The sequence below is a fragment of the Rattus rattus genome, chromosome 10, assembly GCF_011064425.1.
Source record: "Rattus rattus isolate New Zealand chromosome 10, Rrattus_CSIRO_v1, whole genome shotgun sequence".
NCBI classification, from domain to species: Eukaryota; Metazoa; Chordata; class Mammalia; order Rodentia; family Muridae; genus Rattus; species Rattus rattus.
The window spans coordinates 39,606,869-39,624,635 of NC_046163.1; the positions used below are offsets into that span (position 1 = coordinate 39,606,869).

General features: G+C 40.2%; 1 protein-coding gene and 1 non-coding gene across 5 annotated transcripts in view; both read right to left on the minus strand.

Moving 5' to 3' along the window:
• The window catches only part of Rabgap1l (RAB GTPase activating protein 1 like), a 558,252-nt gene that overhangs the window by 93,618 nt on the left and 446,867 nt on the right, over nt 1-17,767 (minus strand). The gene's annotated exons all lie outside the window — the stretch shown is intronic.
• LOC116911804 lies at nt 4,005-4,147 on the minus strand. The gene has a single exon (XR_004389344.1). It is a non-coding gene; the product is annotated as a small nucleolar RNA SNORA67 (small nucleolar RNA).

A 17,767-nucleotide genomic window follows, 5' to 3' on the forward strand; every position in this document is an offset into this window, starting at 1 on the left:
TTGAGACAGGATCTTGCTATGGACCCACCCCCCACGAAATTACCATCAAACTCCTTATGCCTAGTTGTCTGGCCTTCAGCTCATAATGTTCCCGCCTCAGCCCCAGGCGTTGGAATTACAGCCCGTGCCACCATGCTTAGTTATTTCCCTTTGTAACACTGTATTCTGAACCATATAAATGAAATGAGGGAACAATTCCCAATCGTCTTATTCACTAAATGAATTCTTCCTTGTGTTCCCCTGATTCTATCCAAACATTGGAGATTGAACCCTGGATACTTATAGACAAGTATTGAGTTTCATCCTCGAACTGTTTTTTTTTTGGGGGGGGGGTTGTTAATTTTGGTTTTGTTTCTATTTTTGTTTTATTTTAAGACATATTATCACTAAGTTTCCCAGGTTAAGGTTGCAGGTATGGACAACTGGGGCCAGTTTTCCTCAAATACCTTTAAAGCTCAAACTGAATAAAACTTAATGGAGAAACTAGATGAAGTCAGCTTTTACAAATAATCACAGGGAAATATATTAGTGAAGAATATCATAATGGGAGAGAAAGAAGTGTTTTGTTTCTGGGATGTAATTGGCCTTGTATTCTGTAATCAATATGCCCTGTGAGTGTCTTACTTTATTTTAAGACAGCAGCATGGGAGAGAAGCCAAATCTACTTAAACTTTTTTTACACTATTTTAAATCACACTGCTATGTAAGAATTGCTATTTATGAAAGAATTATTCAAGCTGTGTATATGGCACTGGGAATCAAATTTGGCACTCACACTTGTTGGGCAACTGCTCATACAGAAGTAAGTCAGCAGTCACACTCAAATTATTCAAACTGAACTCCTCAGATGGGGCACTTGTTATCAGATAGTGGGTGTTTGGAATGCTTTCCTTTTTTATAGCAACAATAGTAATAATAATGCCTCTGACCAAACCAAATTCTGTTGCGAAGGTCTGATTGTCTGGGTAAGAGTAAAGGAGTCATCAAGCAATACATACTGATATATATGTGGGTGCGGGATTTGAATGGCCCTTAGTCTTACAATCTATACCATTTTTATCAATGGACTATAGCAGTAATATACATTTTAAACATATAATGAAAACACGTGTATTTGTCACCCGTATACACACACACACACACACACACACACACACACACACACACACACACACACACACACAGAGCATGGCGTGGTTTTGGCCTGTCTATAGGACAGTTACTTTTAATGTTGTCCTACAGTTACTCCATGGAACACTGCTAAACTCACGGGCAAAGTTAGGTGAGTCTAAGATTGCTCCAGTGGGGCCATCAGAGTGTCCACATAGCTGTCCTGGATCAAACTTCCTGTATACTGCAGAATGAACCAAGAAATGAGCTGTCCCCTCCTACCACAGAACAGACTGTCTAGGCTTAATGGTAAGTTGATATCTTATAATTAATACATAAAATCGGGCTTCCTTAAAAAACTTAATTTCATACTTATAGCCTTTTATTGAAAATACAGCAAGGAAAGTATTCCAGGATAAAAAGGGCTGGACTTAGAAAGGAAGAGAAATTATTTTATAACATGTTTGGTTAAGGGGTAACCTTATACTGTTTTGAAATTGTAAAGGTTTATCTTTATTACTTTAGCTGTGTGTAGGTGGGCCTGCTCCTGCATGTAGAGGTGCTGGATCCCCGAGAGCTGGCGTCACAGAGGGCTGCAAGTTGCCCCACATGGGTGCTGGAAACTGAACTGGGGTTTCCTGAAAGAACAGCACGTGTGCTTAAGCAGTGAGACAACTCTCCAGCCAGGAGCCTTCAGTTTAAGAGGCAGGAAGTTTTATTTCAAATTCACTGGTGGAATCTATAACTATGTTGTTCATTTCCTGATTGCATAAGCCATTAAGGGTCTAATCTATTTCCTGAGTGAGAGTAGCTAATAGGCAAATATTAGAATAGTACTCATCAGGTGAGATGGGCATTTGACATCTATTCACCAAACCATGTTGTCAGTCAGAATTCCCTTTGGCAGTGTGTATGCCTTCTGAGGGAATCAACTCACTTTTAACAGTCCCTGCTTAATAAAGCATGGCGGTGCCCTTCACCAAGTGTCTAAGCAATAAGAGTACTCTTATGTGAGGTTGTTTAACCTTAACACTATGTGAAAGAAACACAGTTTCGTTCCCAATAAGCAGTTCACTCATTCATTCATCCAATCAGTCAATCAATAAATTAATTAGTTACTAACATACAGGCCATGTTCAAACCCTAAGAAAACCCGAGGTTACTGTGGCGTGGAAATAGGGAGCAGGGGAAAAGCTCTGTGTGTAAATGGGGCTAAGTAGACATGAGGACCTGAGCTGGACCACAGTCTCCCTGCAGAAAGCATGCCATAGTAGGTATCTCTGAGTGAGTATCAGCGTGTGTGTGGCAGGCAGGAGAATCCTGGAGGCTTACTGGTCATTCTGTTATGCTGAAACAGCTTTCTTCAGGTTCAGGAGAATCTATTTTTGTGTGTGTGTGTGTGTGTGTGTGTGTGTGTGTGTGTGTGTGTGTGTGTGTGTGTGTGTATGTGTGTGTTTGTTTTTGTTTTGTTTTGTTTTTCAAGACAGAGTTTCTCTGTAGCCCTGGCTGTCCTGGAACTCACTTTGTAGACCAGGCTGGCCTCAAACTCCGAGATCCACCTGCCTTTGCCTCCTGAGTACTGGAATTAAAGTCATTCACCACCACTGCCTGTAGAGATTCCAAAGCTTAAAATCGTGGAATGGTAGAGGAAGACACCTGATACCTACTTCTGGCTTCCTCATGAATATGGATGTGCATATGCATATATACTACATGGACTTATATCACACATAGGAAGAGATACAATGTGTAATGTGCCTCCTTTTTATAATACTGCCCCAGTGCACAGGCTTCTGTGAAAAAAGTATAATGTGACAGTCACTATGCTTTGCAGGATCTTATCTCCAAGAATTTAGCTATGGTCACTGCATATCGTTGAGCAGCAAGCCCAACACAGCTGTGATGGGGTCGGAGGGGCAGACAGCAGCTGGTTCTGTATCTGACCCAGGAAAAATACTATTCTGAAGACAAATGCTCAAGAGGAAAATCCCAAATATGGCTGATATCGAGGATCACAGCGAGTCATCAGCACCCCCTACGCGACCGCCCTCTGCAAAGTTCAACTGATACTTCTGGAAACTCTACCAGAGGCCAGGGCTGGGCACTGGAGCAAAGCTAGCTTTCCAGAGCTCATTTCACAGGACTATCCCAGGAGACATTGCTACTTTTGAAACTGAGCCCATTGGGTTTAATTTCTTTTAAACCGTTATCTACAAAGCATGGCCTATACAGAAGACACAGCTCAGCTCAAGGTAGAATGTGACACATAAAATGGTTCCTGGTCTTCACACACCAGGTGGCTTTCTTTCAGGCAGCAATCTTAATATAAGATAGAAATTATTACCTTCCATATTGGGATCTAAATCAGTGATAAAGGTATTTTATATGTGTTGGCACACACCATTAAGATAACTTTATCAACAAAAACGGTTAGTGGACTGACATTTTGTCATTGTTATGTCAATATTGCCCTATTTTCTGTAGTCTTCACTTTTTACTACTGCTTCGAAGCAATCCTCACCTTTGAGTGTTTCCCCCCCGGATTTGATCTTGTTTAACATTAAAGATATAATCTCTACCTTTTGGTCTTACTTTGTTTTTAATGCCATTGGGAGAGTCTTCCCTGAGCCCCTGCCAGGCTTCCTTAAGTACACTGAAAGCCCAGGATGTGCCCGTGGACATTGTTGGCTTTGTTTCTCTGAGAATGCTGTCATCTTTGTCTGAGATGTACGGCTATGAGCATTTGTATCAGCTGCATTTCTCTGGCCCTTCAACACATTTTGTGGTTTGGGGCTGCACACATCTCCTACTTTCTTTGACATAAGGACTATATTCTTTGTGTTTTGTTCTAGAATATTGGTGTGATTTTTTTAAATTAAAAAAATTTTTTTTATTTATGTAGGCAGCCAAAGGAAGGCAAAGGAAACAAGTATTCCTTGTTCACCAGAGACCTTGGACATGCCTGGCTTTCTTCCAAGGTGCTACATTCCTGAAAAGGGCACACAGTCAGCTCTTTGGAGAGGGAATCACCTTCGGCTATTTGTGTGATTTTGAAGGGAGAAGAATGATGTCTTGAATTTTACCACTTAGAAATTAGAATCTAGAATTTCAGTCTGGACACTTCTCACAATCTTATGCCTTATATTATCCTCTTTGACCAAAGTATAGGCTCTTCTGTGCCCTGATGATATGCTTGATAACATCATATTCTAATTCTTAGTGTCCAAAATAAGGACAGTGGTCTCTTTGTGGAAAATTTTAAATCACACTTTATTTGTTTATTGTGTATGTGTGAGTCTGTGTGTGCATGAGGGTGTGTATGGCAATCAAAACACAACTTGCAGGAGTTGGTTCTCTCCTTCCATTACGTGGGTCCTGGGGACTGTGGGGCTGTCAGGCTTGATAGCAAGCGCCTCTACTTGTTGAGCCATCTCATCAGCCCAGCAGAGTCTTTCTCTACAGCCCAGAGTAGCCTGGAAGTTATGATCCTCATGCTTCAGTCTCCTGTGAGATTGGATGGCAGACATATGCTAGCTAAAGAAGACAATTCCTATGGTGTTCCTTTCAAATTATTTCATGTTTCCTGGCTTGTTTTATACCTATTTCATGCTCTACTAGAAAATTCTGGAAATCCTGTTCTCTGTAACAGATTTCTCTCTTTCTATAATTTGGTCTGCCTAAAAGAATTCCTTCTAAATTCAGCGGACTCTAGTTTTATTTACAAGGAAAAAATTACTTTAATAATTACTTTAATTTTTTCCATTTATTGATTCATTTTGTGTGCACAGCCATGCAACCACAGTATATGTCTAGAGGTCAGAGCACAACTTAAAGACATCAGTTCTCTCCTTCAGTCATGTGAGTTCCTAGCACAAAGCTCAGCCATCTGCTTGGGGGCAAGGCAAGACCTTTACCCCCTGAGTCATCTACCTGGCCTCTAGGACATTCTTAACTCATCCTCAGTTGGCAAAGTCCTATTAATCTTTTGAGACTTAACTTTAAAATGCTACCTTTTCAGATGTTTTTCCTTCATTCCTTAATTTAAATTAGATCACATTATTACTTTTGTCTGTTAATAACCTTCCCTTTCCATTCCTCTCATTATGATTTCTAATAGTATACATTCTTTTATGTTATATGTCTTTTCTGTTACCCTGTAAACTTCAGGAAATCATGAATATTTTCTACTATGATCACTGCCAAACAGAACGCCTACTAAAGTAGCGGGATATAATAAACATTAAATACCAACTAATAAAGAATGAATTAAATAGCAACATACTCTTGTTGTATGAGAGTAGTTTTAAATACATTACGTGGTTGATAAATATTGGTAATATTAAAGAAATCTGAAAAACTGACTTTTTTCTACAACTGTTCACTGCAGCCTTAGATGAATATAAACAAGAGTCTGAGAGAGGTCGAGAGTCACAGATGCAGGATCTACATGGCCTAGACCTAAAACTGACTGTTAGCCAAGTCGCTCTTACTAGAGATTTAACACTCTGTGCTGAACCTATAGAACTCTCAGTGACATACCCACTTTATGGCATTATTGGGGTGATTGAATGATAAATATACCAAACTTCCGAAAAGCACATATAACTGCTTTGTTATCATATTAAAGTTAATGTGAAGTAATGTTGTTCTTCAACAAAAACGACTTGTTTCTCATTTCCAGCTGCATTTTCTCCAAACTCTGTGTGTGTGTGTGTGTGTGTGTGTGTGTGTGTGTGTGTGTGTGTGTGTTCTGGACTATTTAACGTAAACCTCATTAGGGACTAGAGAGACAGCTCGGTTGGTAGTGTGCTTACCATGCATACATGAGGGCCTGAGTTTGAGCTCTAGGATCCCTGTGAAAAAGCTGGTGAGGTGGTGCATCTCTGTAATTAAGTGCTGCGGAGGGGGAGACAAGTGGACTATTAGGGCTTGTGGGCCAATAGCCTAACTGGTGAGTTCCAGGCCAATGACAGACTCCATTTCAAAAAACAAGGTGGCTAGCTCCTGAGGAATGATATCCAAGGTTGTTTTCTAGCTTCCACATGTACATACAAGCACATGCATGTGTGAGCATCCCCCCACCCACACACACAGGTACAGTCAAGAAAAAAAAGTCACTAAAATTGGATCAAGGAGCCAGGCTATGCTCAAGCTCACCAAGAAGCCAAAAACCAGCTTTAACTTCCTGATCCTTCTGGCGCTGCCCCCACATGCTGGGATCACGGGCTGCCAGGCCAGGTTAATGCAGAGGAGATCTAGCCAGGGCTTTATTCATACCAGGCAAAACCACCTACCAAATGAGACACAACTCCAGCACCTAACTTCACTTTTCATTTCACTTTCTATAGCAGATAAGATTAGAGTGCCATTCATTTTACTTACAAGGGTTTTTAAAATATATTATTATTTCCATCAGGATTTTCAGGAAAAATTACCCTTGATCTTACCAAAAGACTAACAATCAATTTTTTATGAGAAATCTTAAAGCTCAAGATTCTTCTTATCTTACAAACACAATCTGTTAACAATAAGTATAAACAAATAGTAGGTAGACTTCTTTCATACATGTACATATATGCATCATACACACTATCTAAGAGCAGTAGGTGGATTTCCTTCATACATCTACATAATACATCATACATACCATCTAAGAGAGGCAAGGCAGGCTGACTCAAAATCATTATAGAAATAATTAAAAACTGCATTTTATACCCTTCCTCCCACAGAACCTGCACGTAATCTGCATGGCCATCCTCCTCAGCTGCTTCGTTTATGGAAGAGAAGACTGAAATGCTGAGCACAGAGAACTGCCAGAGCTGCTGAGGAGGAAACCAAGACTTGAATCCCACTAACAAGTCTTCAGGAAACTCCACCCTTACCCCCTATGGGATCTCATGGAGGAACTGCAGAGTCAGAATAAATAACAGTCTAGGTTCCCAGAGGGAACAACTTACGACCTGGTCTTAAAAAGTAAATGAGTTTGCTTGACCACATGGCTATGGGAAGAAACAGGAAAATAATTGAGCCAGTGCTTCACATATCTGCTTACCTTAATTAATTCTAACAATCCCCTGTGTGGTTGGCATTGGCCTTATTTTACAATTAGGAATACACTGTGTTCAAGGAGATTCAGTAACTGTCTCAGGATCCCTTAGTCAGTAGGAACTAGAGACAGAATCAAACCTTGACGGTCAGCCCCCGAATCCCTACCTTCTTCAAGAACTCTACAGAAGAAAGTGTTGTAGGCAGATGAGACAGATTGTGACAAGAGCATGCATGACATCCTGATGTGACCTGAGAGTAAATGTGCTGACCTGAACGGTTTGAGGGCATCCTTCAGATAATAGGGAACTGCAGTTTTCTCTGCACAACAAGCAATTAGAGGAGTTTAATCTCCTCCTGAACTAGGGATTCAGCTTGGTGGGAGAGAACCTGCCTAATGTGCACATAGGAGGTAGTGGGTAGAGAAAACTAGAAGGGACAGGAAGTAAAGGCAGAGAGATTGTTCTGAATGTTCCCAGACAACCCCACTCAATCAAACAGCCTTCTTAAAAACCTCCCCTTTTGTGGAAAATTTTATCTGCCACAAATTTTTAAAACAGTAACTATCGTAAAATTAGGTAAAACATTTTATTCAAACCCTGTTCTTGCTTAAAATACTCATTCAATTAAAATACACTATAGGTTTTCTTCTTCCACTGGGCATTGTGCTAGACATCTACTTGTACGATTCACTGCTTCTCTTTTAGGCCAAGAAAGGAATGGGGGACGGGGGAGAGTTTGTATGAGGTATACAGTACTGTAAGTTTGTTCAGGGAAGTCACACTAGTCCAGAGCACTGAGGTGAGTCAGAATTCTAACATGCACACCAACTGAATTTCTTTGCCAAACAAGTAGGCTGATAGGAGTGGGGGTGGAGCTGTGAAGAAAGTAGGATCTTTCAGATAATCTGGTGGTTTGGGAGAAAACTGGAGAACTTGCATATACTGACAAAAATAGGAAAGCACCATGTGTTAGAAGATATTGAAGGTACAGCTCAGAGCTGTAAAGTAAGACTCGTGCTCAGATGTAGAGAATAGTTCAGGGAGACCAAGAAAGCATTTATATTCAACAGACTATGAAAAGAAATGGGGAAGTTTGTGTGTTGAAGCCCTAACTCCCCAGTGTGTTTAAATGTATTAAACATAAAGCCTTTAAAGTGAAATTAATGTCAAGCAAGGTACTCCCTACTCTAAAGTGACTTGTGTTCTTGTAGAAAGAGATTAGGACGCAGAACACACAGACAAGAGGAGATTAAAAAATGTGTCCACTGTGTGCCATTGAGAGGGTTCTCTCATAAATTCTGAAAATCCCTTGATCTTAGGCATTTAGTCTCCAGGACTTTAGGAAAATAAATTTCTGTTGCCTGAGACTCCCAGGCTTTGTAAGACTCTTCTTAGGACCATTATAATAAAAGCAAATGCATACAGACACAAAAAATGGTAGGTGGCTGCATATAGACACAAACACTGAGGGAGAAATGAAGATATGGGGTAAGTGAAAAGAGAGAAAAAAGTTCAGAGGAGAAGAGAGGGAGGGGGAAGAGGGGAAGAGAGAGGCGGGGACTTTTATCTTTAGTGGTTTATTTGCCTTTAAGTGGAAATTTATAAAAGTTGACAAATACATGTGAGAAATTTCAGCCTAAACCTTTCAGGAGAAAAGTATCAAGAGATACTTTTATTGAGAGTACAGTGACCCTCAGGTAAGGGTGACAGGGAATAAGGCTGTGCCTGGACAGCGCATAAAGCACACATAGACAGGACCAAAGTACAGTTTCTAAAGGAAACTGAGTAGCAGAAAACTGCCCTGGTCAACTGTGGCACCTCTTTGAGTGGTCTGTAGTGTAAGATTCCCTCACAGTGCAATAATCAACCCCTCACCCACCCCCAATAAATATCTGGAAGAGAATGAGTGAGCTACATATTATGACTGGAGCAGGCAATCCTTTGAACAGTATTTAGTTTTTTCATGCTATGACGCTAATACTTAAAGTACTATTGTACTTTAATACTTAAAGAAAACAAGAGAGGGAAGGCAGTCTAGTTTGTACTTTTGAAGGTGCCTGTCCACAATCCTTACTCTATTGATTCCTGGCTAGTTCTGCAGCACAGATTATGGGAGCAGAAGTACAGTAGGACAAAACTTCTTCCCTCACAGCAGCCAGAGAGCAGCCAGAGAAAAGGGACAGAGATAAGATCTTTTCCCCAGGGCTGCCCCTGGTTACATACTTCCCCCAATTGAGTCCCACCTCCTATTTTCCTTTTAGTCTATTTATTTATTTATTTATTTTAGATTTTTAAAAATGTGTATGAGTGTTTTGGCTAAATATATGTCCGTGTAGCACATGTGCCTAATTTCTACGGTGGTCAGAAGATGGTGTCAAATGCCCTAGAACTGAAGTCAGAGATGTTCATGAACTTCAAAGTCTGACCCCAAGTAGTTTATTTTAGGTATATTTAAGCATAGCACAATTGGTGAAAAAAATTTCCTGGTCATAATTTATTCAATCCGTGTGCACAGCAAAGCTTAAGATATTACTACATTGAGAAACTCTTTATAAAGTTCATGTGACATCTTCCATAAAGATGGTTTCCATTGACTAACAGAGGAAAACACACTCACAATAAGGGTCTTCCCCTAAATGCTGGGGGAAGCTCTGGTGTGGTCTGGGCCACACAGTACAAATGTTACTAGGCTATTAACTATCTCTGCTCCCAGCCTTCTGGGCAGAAAACAGGTTCTCCATCTTCCTGAAGAGACAGTCCTGTATGATTAACACTCCTGGTTTGCCTAGTGCTTATCTGAGCACAGGGATCTCTGTGCCTCCTTCGGGGTCTCTGCAAGAGCAACAAGTGCGTTAACCCACTAAACCATCTTCTCAGTGCCCAGATCCTTATTTACTGTCATCTCCCAATACTGCCATTTTAAATGGCTCAATAGTGGGCTTGATCCATTCAGTAGGTCAGGACTCCATGATCTGGTCAGCTCAGGAAGTCCTGGCACAGTCACACAGACATTCTAGATGAAAGAACTGGCTCTCTGTTCCCACAGAGGGTAGTAATTGAAAGTCCCCAAGCCAGGGAGCTTTCCAACGAAGACTCTCCATTTGATCATGCCCTTTGAGTACAGCAAAAGATAGAACTTTTTTTCTTAGTAGTTTGTCTTTGAGTGGAATTTCATAAAACTTGACAAGCAACTATCTGAGATATATGAATGACACAAATGTTCATTTTCTTCTTATGCTGTGCTCATTTATAAATTCTTTCCATCATTTCAAGTATAAGACCAAATGCTTAAGAAGAGATATGAACAAGAGGAAGAGAAGAGGGTATAATAGAACATAAGTACCTATTAGGGTACTAGATTCTGAGTGCCTGCCCGTGAAATGCTAAACGGATTGAAGGCTTGGTAAGATGAGAATGTAAACAACAGTGTACTAAATACACCGTGATGATGCTTTGTATCTAAGTAGATGTGCTGGCATCTGAAACTGCGGTGGTTAAGTGTCTGGACTATAGAGAGCCTCCGATTTACATTGATTAAATGGAAAGGATTTTTCAATTGTGCTGTTGCATAAAAGTAATACATGTTCAGTAGAAACCATAATTACAATTTTGATTTAAAAATTTTGACCTTTACCCAGGTGAGTGGTATATGTTAAATTCTCATAATGCACTTCTGAGCTAGTCACAAAATCAAAGGGCAAAGAAGCAATATTCTACATTGTAGTGTGTTGCTAAGTTATATTTGTTTCAGTTGGTTACATATACCAGATACGCCTTTTTAAATTTAATGGTATTCGCAACCTTATGATGGACTTACATGATTAAATCTCATCTTAAGTTGAGGAACATCATTACTGAACTCCCAGGAATAAAACTACCTTCTTAAACTAACTAACTTAGTCTAAATATACGAGAAACTAAATTTCATTTTTATTTCTAACTAAAAGAACAAAATCAAATTATTTGCAATGGGCAAGCTACAGCAGACAGAAGAATACTATATTTATTTTCCTGTGCAAATCAGATTCCTAAACCAAATTATTAAGTACAATTAAAATAGAATTTTAATATAAAATAAAATAGGAAAATAAATACATAACTCAAAGAAATGTGGATCCTAAAAATAGTTATGGGGAAGTCATCTGCTGTTCTCAACTACAGAGGAGATTTAGGTGTACTCTCCAACATGGATAAACATAAATCATAACAACTGGCTTAGCACTGCAGGACAGTATGTGAGGAAATATGAAAATTCCCTTTCAAAGTACAAACATTAATCTAACTGAGACCATCAAAGATTGCTAGGAGAGAACAAGATGGAGGGGGAATTAAGTTTCTAGAAGCAGAGAAACTACTAGATGAGAAAGCAATTCTAGTATTCCTCTTACTTGTTAATTACACACAGGGAGAACACAGTACCAATGTGGTTTTTGTACTGAAGGGTACAAGACAGCATTCTTGTTATTTACTATTTATTTTTGTAAAAAAGAAAAAAGACACACACACACACACACACACACACACACACACACAGACACGTTCATGAAGCAATACACAGTTCACCCATCAAGTTCAATTTGAAAATGTCAACGTGACTTTCTTTTTACTGAGCTGGCAGACGTAGGTTCCAGAGTAGAGATGGAACACAGAATCAATCAATATGCCTGGCATACATAAGGGCAGCACAAGCCTGAGCTTCCTAAGTGTGCACGGGACTGGTGCCTATGCATGCAGGAGAGCTGCCTGCTACACTCCACCAATTATTTCAGACAACACCCAGCATTTACCTGCTCCCTGCTCCTTGGAAGAAAACATACAATGCCCCAGATCTGAGGTGCACTGGGGATTAGGAGTGCTACTGGAAGTCTCAAACCAAGAGAGGAAAATAAAAGACACAGGTCTGCTTCATTATCAGTTACTAATCACCATAGCTCTGTATCCTAAAATGTAATGTACATTTACTCTGCAAGGGATTAAGTCCCAAGTGTTTGTCCATATTACAGAGAGGTTTTTTTTTTTTTTTTCTTTTTTTCGGAGCTGGGGACCGAACCCAGGGCCTTGCGCTTGCTAGGTAAGCCCTCTACCACTGAGCTAAATCCCCAACCTCTACAGAGAGGTCTTTTCAGGAGAGGAACACGAGACACAATTTTATCTATTTAAAAAAATAAATAAAATAAGAACCTCTTTACTATTGCTCATAAGGGCAGAGAATGTGGCTTCATAAAGTTAATGAAAGCTTCTGTGTGGCTTTTAATAATTCAAAGGAAATCTTTATTTGGGGGAGTACATTCTTACTCACACACAGCAATAGCATGTAGACATCAGAAGCAAGCTGATTTACCTATTAATGTTCTTTATAATTTTGGTCTAGAGTAAAGTTATTCTCAAATGAATTAAAATCCATGGTTACAAATATGGATGGAGGGGCAGGAGAGATAGCTCAGTTTAAGAGCACTGTTGGCTCTTCCGGAGGTCCTGAGTTCAATTCCCAGCAACTATGTGGTGCCTCACGACCATCTGTAATGGGATCTGATGTCCTCTTCTGGCATGCAGGGGTACATGAGGATAGAGCACTCATATATAAAACAAATAAATGCAAATCTTTATAAAAATATGGACGAAGTCCTTATAAGGGGAAAAAGGCTAAGGAAATTCACCACTATCATTAAAATAATAGTTTATGAAGGGTAAGATCAAATTGTATTTATCTATTCCTGAAGATTGGAGATTGACTAGCTGAGTGCATAGATAATTAAAGTAGAACACAGTTTAGAATTTTCTGAAGCAATCAGTTACTATGGTAACACCTTGCCATTGGTAGCTACTCTTCCAGAACAGAACAGGATGATGATTCTGGTGTAGAAGCCACAGGCCAGGTTAGGATTTTCCCCTTAGCCAAGAGCGGCCTCATCACTCACTCCCAGTACACTCAATTGCCTCCACTATTTTTATTCATTCTTCCTCACACATTTTAAAGGTTTAAACACATGTTCCACAAAAAACAGAAGCAATGCTGGCCCGGTGGTTAAGACAGAGAGCAGCACATCATGGCTGACCATGAGTGCCAATGGCTACTGGCATGGTTTTACAATAGTTACTGCAACCAACAAACTTGAACTGATAACCAAATGATTTTGATCATGGTGTCAGAAAATTACCTTTAAGGACTTCTTGAAGAAAAGTTTTATTCCTCGAATAACTATAAATAAGTCATGTAATCACCTCATCTGTCACACTTTCTATTCATGGCCTCTAACAGTTTTCCGTTATACTCCTTTTCCAGTCACTGAGTCCCATTCTGTCTTTACTTGCTGCTTAATGAGACTTTAGTATCCCTTATGTTGATCTTCCTGCCACGAGCCCTACCTCCCTAACCCTCGGATATTCTGGAGGCAGCAGCTACCAGCACAGGAGGATGACTGTCAATATTTAAAACCTGATATGGCTATTAAGTCACTGGTAGATTAAAATTGGCTAGACTAGAATATTCATACCTTAAAACTGGCAGAAACTGCAAATCACGGATGCTTCCTTTTCTTTTTCCTCTTTTTCTCTTACCCATGATGCATCTTACTAACATATCATTGCCATTTGCCTTGTGCTGGAAAACCCCAACTCAGGTTGAAATAACTTTCTCCTTTCTTTAAATATACATTTACACTGCTGAAGATTTCTAGAGAAACCACAAAATATTTAAATTTCTTTGCTACTACGGACTCATGCTTTGTTCATATAATTCAGCAATTCTTGTTTTCTGCAATGCCTAAACCTTTTCCATGGGCTTCAGACTTTTTACTCTACTACAGTTCCTTCATCGTAGGTCCTGCTTAACAGAAATAACAGAGAGCTTCTGATGGAACAGCTCCTATTTCTTCCTCACTCAAGTGTACAGTGGTCTTTACGCATCCATCCCTTGCTTATTTTTCCCTACTGTAATGGATGAAAGACCTATTCTTCTAAGATGGATCTCTACTTCCTTGAAGATCTTTGTTGTTCATGTATTTCCTTTTCCTTGTTGAATCTTCAGCTTTTCTCTTTTCTGTGGATTTCTCCATATTGACGGGTAAAGAGTGTTTTGTTCTCTTGTGTCCTTATAACTCTAGATGACAGTCACATTGCCCCCTCTCAGTTTCTATAAGCTATTATACTCTCCCTTCTGACAGGCTCTGCACTCAAGATTCTCCTACTTTAGAAAACCTCTATCACCTCAATTCTAGAACACTTTCCCCAAATTACTGAGTTAAAAAATCAGGCTTGTTTTCTTTGCTCTGATATATCCTTGTTAGTCTTCTGTGCAACAGTCTTACTTGTAAATACAGTTTGTTTTTTGTTTGCTTGCTTTGGGGATCCCTACTCATGTACCCCACAATAGCCTAGAAATCACTGTGGAGCTGCAGGTGAGCTTTGGCTGGTCATTCTGTCTCTGCCTCCATATCCTTACAGCAATACACTACCACACCTGGTTTATGTGCTTGAATCCAGGGCATTGTATATGCTAGATGCTGTTTGAATGTGACATGCTGCGCCCCCCTCCACATAGGCTTATGTGTCTGAGTATTTGACCCCTGGCTAGTGATACTGTTTGAACAGGTTGTGAACCTTGAGAAGGTTTTAGGAAGTGAAGCCTTGCTAAAGGTAGTGGGTCACTGGGCATGACCTTGAGACTCTAGCATGGCTTCACTTGTTCTAGCTCTGCTTCTTGAATATAGATGAGATGTGACCATTCCTTCTCTGACTACCACTGCCACACCTTTCCTTCCCACTGCTATGTTTCCCTATGTCATGATGGAGTAGATCTCTCAAAAACTGTAAGCCAAGAGAAACCCTTTCTTCTTTAAGTTGCTTTGCTTGGGTATTTTTTCATACATATAAGGAAATAACTAAGAGAATGGCAAGCGATCTACAGTTACATTCCCATCTCCATAACTGCATGACTCATGACTAATGAGCCTTATCTTACCAGCATCTTCCTTATAGCACTATACATGCTCTGAGTTTAGAGACACACTTGCTTTATCTCAGCCTCATATTCTCTAGAGTTAGCATAGAACCTGGCATATTGCAGATGCTCAGTGTAAAAGTTACATTTCATTAAGGTTTTCTTTTCAGCATTTAAAGACTCAACACTGCCACTCCCCGCCAACACATTCTGTACCCATCTTCTGCCCTGCTCAAGTATTGACGTTCTGACGGCTATCTTTTCCACTTCCTGTCCTCTGCAGCCTTTCAGGAAAGGAGCCTCATCTCCATTCCTCCATTGACTCACTTCCTATTTATCCTTTTAATACTTGGCTCTTATTCCTCACTCTACTGAAACTGCTCCCTCTAAGGCCATCCTTTAATGTACCTTTTGAGCATTACAGATTGTACAAAGTCCATTCCAGTCCTCATTTGCATTCTTCTACATGCTGACCTCCAGTTGAACCAGCACCATTTGTTGAAAATGCTCTTTTTTTTCCCATTGGATGGCTTTAGTTCCTTTATAAAAGATCAAGAGACCATAGGTATGTAGGTTCATTTCTGGGTCTTCAATTCTATCCCATTGATCTAACTGCCTGTCTCTGTACCAATACCATACAGTTTTATGACTATTGCTCTGTAATACAGCTTGAGGTCAGGGATGGTGATTCCCCCAGAAGTTATTTTACTGTTGAGGATAGTTTTCGCTGTCCTGGGTTTGAAATGAATTTGAAAAGTGTTCTTTCTAATGATATGAAGATATGAAGGGGATTGCATTGAATCTGTAGATTGCCTTAGGCAAGAGGGCCATTTTTACTATTTTAATCCTGTCAATCCATGAGCATGGGAGATCTTTCCATCTTCTGAGATCTTTTTTGATTTCTTCCTTCAGAGACTTGAAGCCTTATTTATAATATCCAGAAGCTGGAAAGGACCCAGATGTCCTTCAACAGAGGAATGGATACAGAAAATGTGGTACATCTACACAATGGAGTATTACTACTCAGCTATTAAAAACAATGACTTCATGAAATTCTTGGGCAAATGGATGGAACTAGAAAATATCATCCTGAGTGAGGTGACCCAATCACAAAAGGACACACATGGTATGCACTCACTGATAAGTGGGTATTAGCCCTAAAGCTCCAAATACCCAAGAACAATTCACAGATCATATGAACCTCAAGAAGAAGGAAGACCAAAATGTGGACACTTCAGTCCTTCTTAGAAGGGAGAACAAAATACTTATGAAAGGAAACACAGGGACAAAGAATGGAGCCGGAACTGAAGAAAAGGCCATCCACTGCCCCACCTGGGGATCCAGCCCACATGCAGCCACTAAACCCAGTCACTATCGCTGATGCCAAGAAGTGCTTTCTGACAGGAACCAGATATCTCAGAGTCTCCTGAGAGGTTCTGCCAGAGCCCTACTGATACAAATGAGGATGCTTGCTGCTAACCATTGGACTGAGCACCGGGACCCCAGTGGAGGAGTTAGAGAAAGGACTGAAGGAGCTGAAGGGATTTGCAACCCCACAAGAAGAATAACACTATCAACCAACCAGACCCCCCCCAGAACTCCTAGGGACAAAGCCACTATCCCAAGAGTACACAGGGATGAACCTATGGCTCCAGCCACATATGTAGCAGAGGATGGCATTGTCTAGCATCAATAGGAGGAAAAACCCTTGGTCCTGTGAAGGGGAATGCCAGGGCATTAAGGTGGGAGTGGGTGGGTGGAAGTGAGAGCATCCTCATACATGCAGGGTGGGGGAGGTGTGGGGGGAAGGGGATAACATTTGAAATGTAAATACATAAGATATCCAAGAAAAATAAAATTAAAAAAAGCATGTGTCACCAGGGCTGGTATACTTTTATATTTTAGAACTGAATGTTTTACTCTAACAGACTTCTAAAGTAATCATAAGTAAATGTAACCCAGGTAAATTGTAATTCTCTTGGCATCTCTGGAACAACCAGTAGCAAAAAATTGTTTCAAATTTACTTCCCACAAAATTCACTTAACAGTCCCCAGCCTTCAGAATATACCTTCAATGCCTATGAGTAAACATAGTTTTAGCTAGGACAGTTGGTTCAGTCAAACAGTCTATGCATGTGTGTATTTGTGTCTGTTGGTCTATCTTGTCTATCTTTCTGTCTTTCTGGTTTGTGTCTTGAGATAAAGGTGTCTAGTCTGGGCTGACTTCAGACTGAAACTGAATCAGTCCTCCTGCCTCAACTTCCTGAGCACCGGGACAATAAGGAAATGCCACTATGCTCAGCTGGAATAATTCCTCTTGAAGGCTTTAGCAACTTGGCACTCAGGATGAAGATTTGAGAGGTCCTTGGGGGAGGGGCAGTATTTAGAAAATGATCTTTTTAAATATGGGGTTCATTTGGAAGACAAAAAAAAAATCTTTTTTCTATTCAGCTATTTACTTTCAGCATTGATTTGTGCTTTTGGGCATTTATACTCTATTTTAAATAGGTTAGAATTAAAAATAAAAATCGATGTTGAGAACAGTGCTTCAAGCCCACAAGCTGGGCGTGGTGTCGCATACCTATAATGCCAGCACTCAGGAGAAGAGCAGAAGGCCAGCCAGGGTTATAGAGCAGCCAGCTAAGGTTATACAGTGAGACCCTGCCTTTGG